Consider the following 12,942-nt stretch of genomic DNA (forward strand, 5'->3'; position numbering starts at 1 on the left):
AGGTAGTATCCCCAAAGCTGATCACATGACATGTCACTCTATCAGTCCTACCCGTGTCCATACATCTGAAATTCACATTCCTGCTCCAGCAACCTGATGTTCAAACCTCGGAAAACTCAATTTATACCACTTAGAGCCTGTCTTCTCACATGTAAAACAGATATAATTCCTATATTACTGAACTCAAAACACTGTAAGGGTCAAATGAAATGCAAGAGGAATTCATGTACTATATATAGAGCACCAAGAAATGACAAAAAAGCTTTCAGAAATTAACTCAAAAGCAAAATATGAACATTTAGCATCACTTCAAAGGAAGTGTATGAAGTGCCCGCTCATTAACCAGCACCCCCATGTCATCTTAAGTAAATGTGAGCCTTGGCTGCCTGTTTAAGGAAAAGGAACCAAAGTCACACAATTAGCAGGAATTTCAGCATTTTTGTAAAATAAGCAAATACATATTTCCCCTGCTTTGTCATGTACATCACTGGATGTCCTCTCCTTCCTTTTCCATGTAACTTATCCTGGAGATCACCACATAGCAGGAAAGAGATATTTTATTTTTTATAGCTCCATAGTAGTTGACTGTGGGGACGTACTAGTTTATTTTTCTGTGACTTGTCACTCCTATCGTGTTACTACATTTAGACTTAATTTCCTTAACTCAGCCCATTTTAGGGCCTTACAGTTTCTGTACAATCCACGGTTGACTCCCCTGCGCTACTCTGCCCGCCGTCTACCTGACACCCCTGCATCCCCCCTTCTCACACGGAAGCTTCTCTCTCTCTCCCTCGCTGTTCCTCTCTCTCTCTTTATACAATTAGCATCATTTCCCTACATATAATCCTCCAGTGGTTTCCCATTACTAGACTAAAATTCGTATTTTTTGTCAAGGCCCACCAGCATGCAGGTCTGAACGCACCGCCTTCCTCCTCCCGGCGCCCGTCAGTCTCCGCAGCCACCCCCCCCCCCCCAGGCCTGCTGTTCGTGGCCTGCACTCTGCACACCCCCACCTGAGGAACCTGCCTGGAGCGTGTTCACAGGGCTCCCTCATTTTCAGACCGGCTCAGTGTCACTAAAGGGAGCAGCCGTCTTTAACCCTGACTTTCTTGACTGTCCATGTGCTGTCCGCCCCTAGGATCCTCTAGAATGTAGAAACCTTTGCTAGGGTGGGAGCCTGGCCTTGAGTATCACTGTTTGTCCTGCATCTGGAATGGTGCCCAGTAAATATCTAACTATTTCAGTGTACCCCAAGTCAATTAAGTTTCTCCCAATTCTCTTATAACTCCTAACATTTTACCTAATGCAATCTTCTGATTTGTTATCTAAGATCAGCACTTCTTTCAGATCTTAGAGTAGTAGTTACTCAGAATTAGAGACACAAAATCCCCCAAAAAACTAAAAGAGAAGTTCTGCTGTCCAGTGAAAAACCAATGGTGACTTTAATTTGGGATAAGAACATTTAGTGTTAAAATACCTTAACTGCAAAATGACATCCTAATCAAGATATAAGAAAGCATACCATCTGAAGTCTACAGGTCAGTACAATGCATCTGTTTTTATCTGGGTCCTCAGAATAAAGCATTATAATGGGAGTGTGTATGGTTTCACTTTGGACAATGGCCCATCCTAAAGACTGGGCACCTGAGTGATGCTCCAACCATCTGAAGGTACAGGGACAGTTATGAAAAGGCCTGCAGCAGAGCTCCGCGCAGTTGCATAGAAATACCCCTTGGAGCGCCCTCCAGAGGTCAGGCACAGGTCCAGGGGCTTTATGTCATTACTTCTCTTTATAACACAGAGCTATAAAGCAGCACACAAACAATGACCTCATTTTTGTAGAATCAAATGTTATGTTTATATGCGTACAAAAGGTTCAGGAAAAATAAACACCGAAATATTAATAAACGTTCTGGGTGTTCTCACCATAAGCGAGTGACTTTTCTATATTTTCCAATCTTTTACATCAAATGCTTATTAATATTGTCACCAAAAAAAGAGGGTTTAAAATAGCTCCTGGAAAGAGTGAAGATCTGCTGCCCAGAGGTTTTTTCCTCATAGTATTGCCCGTTCCTTCCTACGCACCCCACAGGGGCAGTGGGAGGAAGGATCCCCTGAGAGAGCACCTTGAGCCAGCAAATTAGCAAAGCTCATGAGGTCAGGACACGAAAGGCTGTGTGAGCAGTTGGTGAGTAATAACAACACTGGATGACAGGACCTTAGTGTCTTTTTTCTGTTACTGAGGCCACCATCGGTTATAGTCGATATACTGTTAGATAAAGGCAAGGTGCTACACAAATTCTTTTAAGTCTGTCTGAAATCTGTACTAGGCTCTTAAGACTATCCCCTGGAAATGACTTCAAGAAACCACCTTCTGTTCCAGAAGAACAAGGCAGAGCATCATTCAAGCGTGATTCTGTGTAAGAGGCACATGGTTCAATTCTCCATCACAGAAAAGCCAGAATGTTTTACATCTAAGTAGGTATTTCCTATTTCCAGGGAAGTTGATATAAAATTGTCTGAAATATAGACATTAAAAGCAAATTTTCAGTGTCCTTGGACTTTACATTTGCTATTTTCACCTTGTTTCTATGGAATCTTAATAACAGGCAATTGCTGAAACTGAGCTTTCTCATATCAAGTTATTGAATGTGTCTCCAAAATTAAAAACAATTTGAAATAGAAAATCTATCACATTAAACATAAAAGGCAATTCTATACTTTGAACCCTGTATTTCCAGCTTCTCTGGTTTACATTACTCACTACAGGCTTGTGCTCACGCCCTGGTCCTTGACCTGCCCTCTCACCAGCTTCTCACAAGGTCCCTCTGCGTCCAGAGCTCTGTCGGCTTCCATCCGAGGCCGTCGGAACACACTCCCTAAAACACATCAACTCGCACCCGGGGAAATTCCTGGTCCCCCGTGACTTCTACTTTGACTCTTACCCACTGTGATGAGTTTATAGACACAGGGGGAGCAGCCGTTGCTTCTGAGTTGTATACAGTGATTTCAAATGGGAGTAATCACTACTGGAGGAAGTTAAAATGGGCTCACTTTATGAAGAAATATGAAATATAAGCTGCAATCTAAAGAGTTTGTAAGCACCACAGAAACTGAATTTGGCACATTTCCACCTGCATGTCAGCCTCTTCTGCTCAGCAGCTGTGCCACAGTCACTTCACAGTCTAAGTCTCGGTTTCCTCGGCAGCAATGGAGGGAGAGTATACACGGGCCTTATTTGCAGTTAGAAGGGCCAAAGGAGATATACATGGAAGGGAGTTGTACACCTTAAAAGAATTAAATCAAGGTCCTCTTTAGCCTCTCATCCAACACTACCCATACACTAACTGGTTTATAAAATCACTCAGGGGCTTACCTGGCAGCGCCAAGCAGAGCGAGCAGAAGTTTTCACAGGTACTTACTTGCCTTGTGCTTAAAGGTACACTTAATTGATTCACATAATTTGTTCATTTATTTCACAATATTTGAATATTCTGAAAAGCGAGTACTTTTCAGTTACAAAGCCATGTGCACCATCTGGGTGAATTCACACAGCTAATTATTCTAACATTTAAAGAAATTAAAAGCTCAACTAAAGTTTAAATAGAATAAGAGCTATAGTACATTTGCTCTATGAAATAATCTCTGGCATTTACATGAAACAAATGGACCAATGGGGTTTTAACATCTTTGTGAATGTTTTCTACTTCAAAACCACAGTCTCCATTAGCTACACTGTCACTCAGGCTTATTTTCCAGCAAGTACTTCTTCTCCCTCCCTCTCTCCTCCCTCTCCCCCCGCCCCTTTAGGCACCTGGTCTTCAGAAGTTTTACCTCAACATTCCTACAGTTAGACAGGAATCTCCCTGCAGGAGGGAAGAGGACCTAGAGGGCACCATGGAGACGAACGTTCTGAAGATATATTTGTGTCAAAGTAAATAAATTAATCAGACTCAGAGGTTTCTCCTTTGTGTAAAAAAACAAACAAAATAGTATTCTCTGTAGCACTGGAAGCACATTACACATCATTCAGTAATTTCAAGTCCCTCTCCCACCATTTCCCTCTGTATTCAAATTACAGTTGGGAGGAATAAAGCAGCTTCTAGGCAGCCAACTGAACACAGCCTACTTAAGAACACCACATAGAGTCCATGTCAGTTGTCTATTTTGAATTGAAATAATAAACTCTAACATCTTTGCAGGTGAACTGTCCTGAGTATCAACTATCTTAACAGGTGGGAGCCAGGGTATCCCCAGCCCCTACCTGGTTCCTTCATTTAAGTACCTTATGGATAAGTAAGGAGAGGGAGATGGGATGGATACTCTGAAGTTGGGGGATTCAAGTTTTCACTGACAAAAAGGAGAAGATATACCCAAAAGTCTTCACAGAGGCCCACGAGACATTAAACAGAGCCATAAACAGGAAGGGCCAAGGACTGGAGTCTCAGGCTGGGTTGGAGTACGAACTGGGGGGTTTGGGTAGTGAACATGGAAACTGGCCAGACAGGACGGGAAGGGAATAAGGGGTGGGGACACCAGGAAGAGCCAGCTCCAGAAAAGCGGCCTCCAGGCAAGGAGCCTGAGGGGGTGGCTCCCTGCTAGGGGACCCTGGGGTCAGCACAGGACAGAGGTACTTCTGAGAGCAGTGAACACCCGCCACCTCCTTACCATCGGGCTTTTCCACGTCACTGAGGCGCAGGATAGGGTGGCCATCACAGAACAGGGAATGCAAGTTGTCAACTTCCATGGCAGCCGTGGCTGGTGGTTCTGCCACTGAGTTCCTGGAGCCCCCCCCATACACAGGAGTCTCATATTCCCGAGGCCGCCCCCCAGAGTGCTGGCCCAGCTTGGGGCTGGCATTGGGCTTCAGGCAGCAGCAGGACAGTTTGTTCCCCATGAGGACCCTTCACTCCTTGCTGCTGTCACTGCCTTCACTCAACAGTCCCACCCCCCAACTCCCAACAGTGCCAAAGCCCTGTACAGCACAGGGGCCACTGGGCTGCCAGGCCCTGGGCAGGGCTCAAGGCCCGGCTGTGCCCCTGCTGCTGCCCCCGCTGCTGTCAGCTGTGACCGCCTCCACTGAGCTGACTAGTCTGTGAGGACGGCGAGCAGCCTGACTTAGTCCAAAGGTGTGGAGATCAGACAACTGCTGAGAATCACAGCCACCGCAAGAAGAGAGCACAGCCGAAGCTCCTCCTCCTTCCACAGCTGCTTCTCAACTGAAGGCAGTTCACCTGGTTGGCACCAGCCAACCAGAGCACATTCCGCGGTCACCTGGTTACGAGGGACCCATTCCGCCCAGAGTTCCATCCAGGCCCCCACCTTACAGAGGAGGCAGTGGTTCAGGATGCCCCCTCCCTGCCCTGCACCCACTCCACCCCCTTACCAAGGGCACAGGCCTGGCCCGGTCTCAGCTTCCATACATAATTTCCTAACCAAGTCCAATGTTGTCAGGAGGGCAGGAAAGCTACAAATGTATTGGCTATGGCATCGGGGTGAAGCAGTGAACAGGAAGCGAGGAAGTGAAGACAGCAACTGAGGGCTTCTCTTCCTGAGCATTTGGCTGAGAAGAGAGATGTGGCAGTAGTGAGAGGGAAACACACTGCTAGGATATGTTTATTCTTAGATGAAAAATACATGTATAGTTATATGTTAAAGGATAAGAGCCAATGCAGGAAAAAACAGAAGTTAGAGGAGCCGGGGGAATGAAGGGAGCAAGGCCCTCGTGAGCAGGAGGGATGCACCCAGAGCAGGGACGCATGAGCTGTGGAAGGACGGAGAGGCCAGGAGGGAGCAGACCTGTGCAGCCACAGTGACATTGCTGGTAGAGGGGAGACTTAGGAAGAGCTCGTCGGATGACCTCTGTCTGTCTTTATTTTAATAGGCTCCTACAGGGAAAGCCCCTGAGAAGGAGAGGGTGAGGTGTCCAGAAGTGTGCACTTTAGAAAAGCTGAAAGTACCCAACAATACCCAAATAATATCTTTCCTCAAAGGTGGGCGGGTTCAAAAGAACTTTGAGCAAAACCAAGGAGCTCTACTATAAACAGATGTCACAGAAGTAGAAGAGAAATCTAATTATTTCCCCAAATAATTAACAGGAATAGCACCAACTTTTGGAGAAGAGTAGAGAAAAATTTAAGACAACAATGACATGTAATTGAAAAAAGTGTGAACAATTACAAGCCCTTTAATCACATATGTGCCAAAAAAAATAAAAAGGAGCAGAGGGAGTGTTCCCCTTTATTAAAAGGACAGCAGGAGGGAAAGATCAGCTCAAAAATCAGGGAAGCAGAGACTATTAATATTTAATAGTTTAAAAGATGTAAGTAAGGTTTAGTGACAAGAACTAGTGACATATTAAAATGTGGAGACCACAGTGGAGTGGGAAAGGGCTCGATGAAGTTCAGTTTCAGTAAACAACATGGAGTTAAATCCTTAGGACCTAGTGAATGAATTTCATGGTGATAATATTATTGTCTAATGTCCTAGGAATGTCATTAGATACCATTCTGGATGACTCTTGTACACTTGATGGATGCCTAAGATTATGTGACAAAGTAGTGCCTGCATTTATCAACAGATCCACACAAAAAGAAATGCATGACCTTGAATATTAAAGAATTTTAAACTTGCTAAGCCAAAAATTAATAGAAAGAATTATCAAGAAAGTAGATTTTAAAAGATTTTGTTTGAAGAAAACACTGCAGAGCAGTAAGAAAAAAATCCTCTACTTCTATAACAGTAGCAAATCAGGGAGAGCAAAAGGAAGCTAATAGGAGTGATATGATTTGAGTTAGGGCAGAGTTTGATTTTGTGACAGAATCAGAGATCTTGGTTTTGCTCCTGATGGCTGAATATCTCCGGTGAGGACTTTATGATCATTGTTTAACATGCTCTGGTGTGAACTCATTCACTCACTCATTCAATACCATTCAATACCTGAGCCTTTACCACAGCCTACATGCATTGTTAGGTTCTGGGGATGTTGCTTTGACCAAGATAAACAAGGTACCTATTGTCATAAAATTTATTTCCAGTAGAAGGGTCAACACACAGTGTTGCCCATCACACCACAAACTCATGGCTCAGGATGGCTATTGATCTCCAGCTATTCTGTCTTTATTCCAGAAAGCAGGGCAAAATGATAAGGGACATTTTTTTCCAGAATATCCACATAGCACAATGCTTATATATTACTGCCTTAAAGACTAGTCACATGGCCACACCTAGCTGCGAGAGAGGCTCAAAATATATAATCATATAACTGACTAAGGAAGACAGAAGACAAAACTGATTATTGGAAAGTAACTAGCACTCTATGCCACAATCTGTAAGAAAAGATTAGAAAAGTTTCAACTTCAGGAATAATCATGATAAAATTTCATAGCCCTTTGTAAGCATAAGTGAAAAATTTATACCAGCAGGTCTGTAATAGTCTTTTCTGAAGCAAACAGGACAGGAACAGTGGAGAGGGGTTTAAGCTATAGAATGAAACTAGGTTACATAGAAGAAAGATTCTCCTGCAGTCAAGTAATCAGGATTACATAGAACATGGGTATTGAGACTAATAGGGGTCCAGCCTGAGTATTATAACTAGTGGTTCTTACAGAAGAGGATTTTGCGTGTAAGTAACATGCACATTTTTCCAGGGCTGACTGCATCATCATCATCTTATTCTCAAAGGCGTATGTAAACAAAAATGCTAAGAATCACTATACCTGATTTGATGTGGAACAACTCTCATTCCCAACTTCAGAAAATTATAATCCGGATTTGTTAGGAAGTAGGGCATTCGATGATGTTGATATTCACATTTTAGTGAACTGTCCAGTGCCTCTTCCACCTGTCTCTTTCCAAGCCTTCTGAACTCTTTTCCCATCTTCTGTCTTCTCATAGCATGTAGGTTTCTTTCTGCCAAGTGAGTCAATTGACATGAGAATTTTAATTTATTTGATATGATGCTCTGAAAAAATAATAAGGGTGTTCGTTTGCCAGACCATCAGGGCATTAATGTTTATTGGACAGGTCAGTGTCAGCCCCAAAGGTCCACTGTGATTATAGTCCCAAATCTCGGGGCATTTCATGAGGCCAGTTCTAAGATAGGCTTCCAGTGTTAGAGGAGGGTTTTTTCTTTTCCTTTCCTTCCTTTTCACTTCCTTTTAGGTGTTCAGTTAGTATATTAAATAAGTATCAGTAGAAAAAATGCCCTTCGTCTCTCTGGTGAGTTCAGTGAGGTGTATGTGCATCACATATTTAATGGTATCTAGCTGGCTAGCTGGCTTTAATATACCCCCTTTAAAAGAAATAACCTGCTGGCCTGTAGAGTTTATGATGAGAAATCAGCTGACAGCCTTATGGGAGCTCCTTTGTAGTTAACAGCTTTTTTTCCTCTTGCTGCCACTAACATTCTCCCTTTACCTGGGATTTTTGTGGGCCCCTTTGGGTTCTTCTTGCTTGGGACTCTCTGTGCCTCCTAAACTTGTGTGACTTTTTCTTTCACTGGTTAGAGAAATATTCTGCCATTATTTCTTCAAACAGGTTCTCTAACCTTTGCTTAGGTTCAACCTCTTCTGGAACCACTATGATGCAAATATTGTTACATTTCATGTTGTTCCACAGCTCTCTTAAACTATACTCCTGTTTTTTAATTGTGTTTTCTTTGGGTTCTCTAATTGAGTGATTTTTTTCCACCCTGTCGTCCTCTTAATTTGCTGATCTGATCCTCAGCTTCCCCTAATCTGCTGTTCATTCCTTCCAATGTTTTTTTTATTTTTTATTTCTACTGTCATTCTTAATTTCCTTCATAGTTTCTATATCTTTTTTCATGCTGTGGAGCATCATTATAATCAGTATTCTGAACTCCATATCATCAAGTATTCAAGGTAATGCAAACAAGGATCTGAAACCAAGAATACTCTATCCAGCAAGGCTATTATTCAAAACAGATAGTAAAGCACGGCTGGGCATGGCTCAGCAGTTGAGTGTCCACCTAAGATCCAGGCAATCAGGGTTCGACTCCCGGTCAGGGCACATGCCCCAGTTGTGGGCTGCAGCCGATCAATGACTCTCTCTCATCATTGATGTTTCTATCTCTCTCTCTCCTTCTCCTTTCCTCTCTCTGAAATCAATAAAGATATATTTAAAAAATAAATAACTAAATAAAAATAAAAATAAAAAAGGAAATCCTGTGACATGCTACAGAATGGATAAACCTAGACATGATCCTACGTGAAATAAGGCAGGCACAAAAAGAAAACTACTGTGTGATTCTACTTAGATGAGGTATCTAAAGTAATCAAACTCATATAAACAGAAAGTAGAATGGTGGGTTGCCAAGAGCTAAGGGGTGGGAAAAATGGGAGTTGTTTATTAGGTATAGAGTTTCAATGTTACAGTATAAGCAAGTACTGGAGATCACAGGACGATGGAAGGCCAAGACGGGGGTGTAGGGAAACACTGGACTCGCCTCCTCCCACAACCACATCCAAATTACAACTAAACCACAGAACCATCATTCAGAACCATCTGAAATCTGGCTGAATGGAAGTCCTACAACTAGAGAATTAAAGCAGCAGCCACACTGAGACTGGTAGGAGGGGTGGTCTGACACCCACGTGTGGCATATTTTTTAATCAGGAGGGATACCTTGGCTGTGGAGGTCCCCCCATGAGGAGCAAGGGGTTCCAGTCCCACTCCAGACCCCTCAGCCCAGGATTCCAGTGCCAGCAAGAGAAGTCCCCAAATTCTGACTGTAAAAACCATCAGGGATTGGGGCTAAGTGAGACCAAGGCTGCTGGAGTCCCAGGCAGTTCCTCTTAAAGGGCCCACACAGACTTACTCAGATTCACTCCCTCTGAGCTCCAGCACTGGGACAGTAGCTTGAAAGGCACCAGGGACATACAGAGGGGAACTAAATTGTCTGACCTCAGTAAGAATTGGGGGGCAGCTTTCTCCCAGACAAAAGTGCTGGCAGAGGTCACTGTTCCTTTGCTGATACCTCCCCTCCACAGTGCCTTCAGGCAGTCGCCATATCTGAGACTCCATCAACCTAGCCCACACTGTTCACCACCCCTGGCTGGTGATTCCCAGAGACCCCACCCTATCCAATTTGCAACCCAACCCAATTTGCAGTGGTTTTTCCATAGGAATAGCCTGTCCTAGCTCAGGCTTCAGACTTTCCTAAAATATCTCAAACAAACAGCAGATGGCCTCAGCCTGCCCCATACCTCTTGCTAAGTGGTCCTAGGCCCAGCACTAGGGGCAGCAGGCCTTGGTTCATAGCTTGGCCTCTCCTAGGGACCTCCAAGCCCAACACAAGTACCAGCACCTGCAGATCACTCTGCAGATCGTTCTGTAGCTTGAGCCAGGTGGTCCCAGGCAGAGCACAGGAGGTAGCTGACTTTGCACCTCCCCGGTGGCCCCAAAGATAGTGCACCCAGTAGTCAGCTTCAGACCAGATTACAACCCTACCACATCCAGGAGCAGCACACTCAAGGGGCAGACTCGGTGAACACCAAAGGCCCACTGAAGTAAGTCCTGCTCCAAAGAGGTATCTCCTGCATAGCAGCTCTTCCACTGTAGTCACAGCTGGTCCTCACAGCCAATTGGTGTGGGGGTCAATCCCTCCCACTGATGGCAACAGTAATCAAGACTCAACTACAACAGGACAGTGTACAAAGCACACACAGGAGCACACCTAGAGTGCCCAGCTCAGGTGACTGGGGAGGCTGAGGCACTGGGCCCTACAGGGCACCTAAAGGACACAAGGCTACTCTACCAATTCCAGAACACCTTTCAGCTCTACCTAATACATAGAAACAAACACAGTGAATCAGCTAAAATGTGAAGACAAAGAAACATGTCCCAAATGAAAGAACAGAAGAAATCTCTAGAAAAAGAGCTAAATGAAACGTAAGCAAGCTATCTCCTGGGTACAGAGTTCAAAACAATGGTTATAACGATGCTCAAGGAACTAAATGAGACCTTTAAAAAACTTAGTGAGAACTTCAAGGAACTTAGTGAGAACATCAATGAGCCCAACCAGTGTGGCTCAGTGACTGAGTGTCGAGCCATGACCCTGGAGGTCACAATTTGATTACCAGTCAGGGCACACGCCCAGGTTGTGGGCTTGATCCCCAGTAGAGTGTGTGCAGAAGGGAGCCGATCAATGATTCTCTTTCATCACTGATGTTTCTCTCTCTCCCTTCCTTTCAATGAAATCAATAAAAAAAAAAAAAAAAAAGAAAAAAAAAAGGCCAGTTAGAAATGAAAGAAGTACAGAGTCCCAAACAAGATGAACCCAAAGAGGTGACACTGAGACACATCATAATTAAAGTGCCAAAGGTTACAGGCAAAGAGAAAATCTTAAAAGCAGTAAGAGAAAAGCAGTTAGTTACCTACAAGGGAGCACCCACATGATGGTCAGCTGATTTCTCAACAGAAACCCTGCAGGCCAGAAGGGACTGGCAAGAAATATTCAAAGTGATAAAAAGCAAGGACCTTCAACCAAGATTGCTCTACCCACCCAAGCTATCATTTAGAATGGAAGGTCAGATAGACAGCTTCACAGACAAGAAAAAGCTAAAGAAGTTTATCACCACCAAACCAGTATTACATGAAGTGTTAAGGGGTCTTCTTTAAGAAGAAAATTTAAAAAAGAAAAGATATGAATAAAATGGCAATACATATCTATCAACAATATAAAAATCAAAATAAACAAACAAGGAATCTAATGAACAAAATAAAATGATAAATAAAATAGAACCAGAGGCATGGAAACATGGAACAGACTGAAGAATTTCAGAGGGAAAGGGGGAGGTGGGATAGAAAGAGATTAACCAAAGAACTTATATGCATACAGGGACACAGACAATAAATCAGGTGGTGAAGGCCTGGGGTGGGTTGGGGTGGGGTCCGGGTAGAGGGGGGCAATGGCAGGGGAAGAAGAGGGGGACATCTGTAATACTCTCAATAATAAAAAGGTTTTAAAAAAGAGTTCTGGAGAGCTGTTGCATGGGAATATACTTAAGACTACTGACCTGTACACTTAAAAATGGTTAATATGGTATATTTTATGTTATACACTTTTTACCACAATTATTTTCTAAAAATGAGCGCAACACTTGAAAACAGATAAAGAAAGAAATGAAATTACTATAAACTACTAGCCAGAATAGTTGCCCAATAATCCAGAGATTATTATCAAAGATTGGAAAGCTTAATTATGAAAGATGGGAAAGCAAATCGATTTAAGCAATAGTTGCAAACACAAGCCAGCCTTTATAGTAGGTGTGTATAGCTGTCTTGAAACTTAAGTTTGAAACACATAAATCACTGTTGTGTTTAGAAGCACAAATAAACACTTTGTCAGAGAGGTATTAACACCAGCCAATTATGCTATAAATTTGGGGTATAATAAATGGTTTTAACCGTCACTACCAATTATGAATGACAACCCAACTGCTATACCAAAGAGTATAATGTAGTGAACTTAATTAACAAATTTTTTTTTTGGAAGTTTTTCTATTTGTGTTAAATGATGTTACCCAACAAAGTTTCTGTTGTTGCAATTGTTTGCTACCGAAGCACAATCCAGCCCATCCTGACTGACACGCTGATTATTTGCAAAACTCAATGGTATAATTTTTAAATAATATAAGTCATTTAAGTATTGACATTGTTATTTACTGAGTATTGTGTGGTTCAACACAATGGTTCCTAAAAAATGTGTCTTACTAACAACATCTGCAATGAATCTGGATATTTATAAACATGATTTCATGTGTTTACTGACTAGGTAACAGAAGTCATGCAAATTGTTCAGTTTTGTCAGTTTCTTAGGCCCTACAACTTAGCTATCAAAAAATAAGCTTTCCAAAAATCAGTTCTTGTTGTATATTAATTATATCATAACGCCAAAGTTAACTATATTTTTTCATTAAG

The 12,942-nt window shown here is 42.8% G+C and overlaps 2 protein-coding genes across 5 annotated transcripts in view; one reads left to right on the forward strand and one right to left on the reverse strand.

The window, feature by feature from the left end:
- LOC308567816 (putative ankyrin repeat domain-containing protein 26-like protein) overlaps nt 1-12,942 on the forward strand; it is a gene marked incomplete at both ends in the record, with an annotated part of 466,689 nt that overhangs the window by 369,754 nt on the left and 83,993 nt on the right. The window lies entirely within an intron of this gene.
- LOC308557893 (cyclin-Y-like protein 1) overlaps nt 1-12,942 on the reverse strand; it is a 68,041-nt gene that overhangs the window by 39,152 nt on the left and 15,947 nt on the right. For all 4 annotated transcript variants that reach the window (XR_013998907.1, XM_081138810.1, XM_081138809.1 and 1 more), the window contains exon 5: nt 7,719-7,911. The gene's annotated coding sequence lies outside the window, so the exon portion shown is untranslated. The remainder of the gene's footprint in view (nt 1-7,718; nt 7,912-12,942) is intronic.

This window comes from Miniopterus schreibersii (assembly GCF_964146895.1).
Source record: "Miniopterus schreibersii genome assembly, chromosome: 1".
Lineage (NCBI taxonomy): Eukaryota > Metazoa > Chordata > Mammalia > Chiroptera > Miniopteridae > Miniopterus > Miniopterus schreibersii.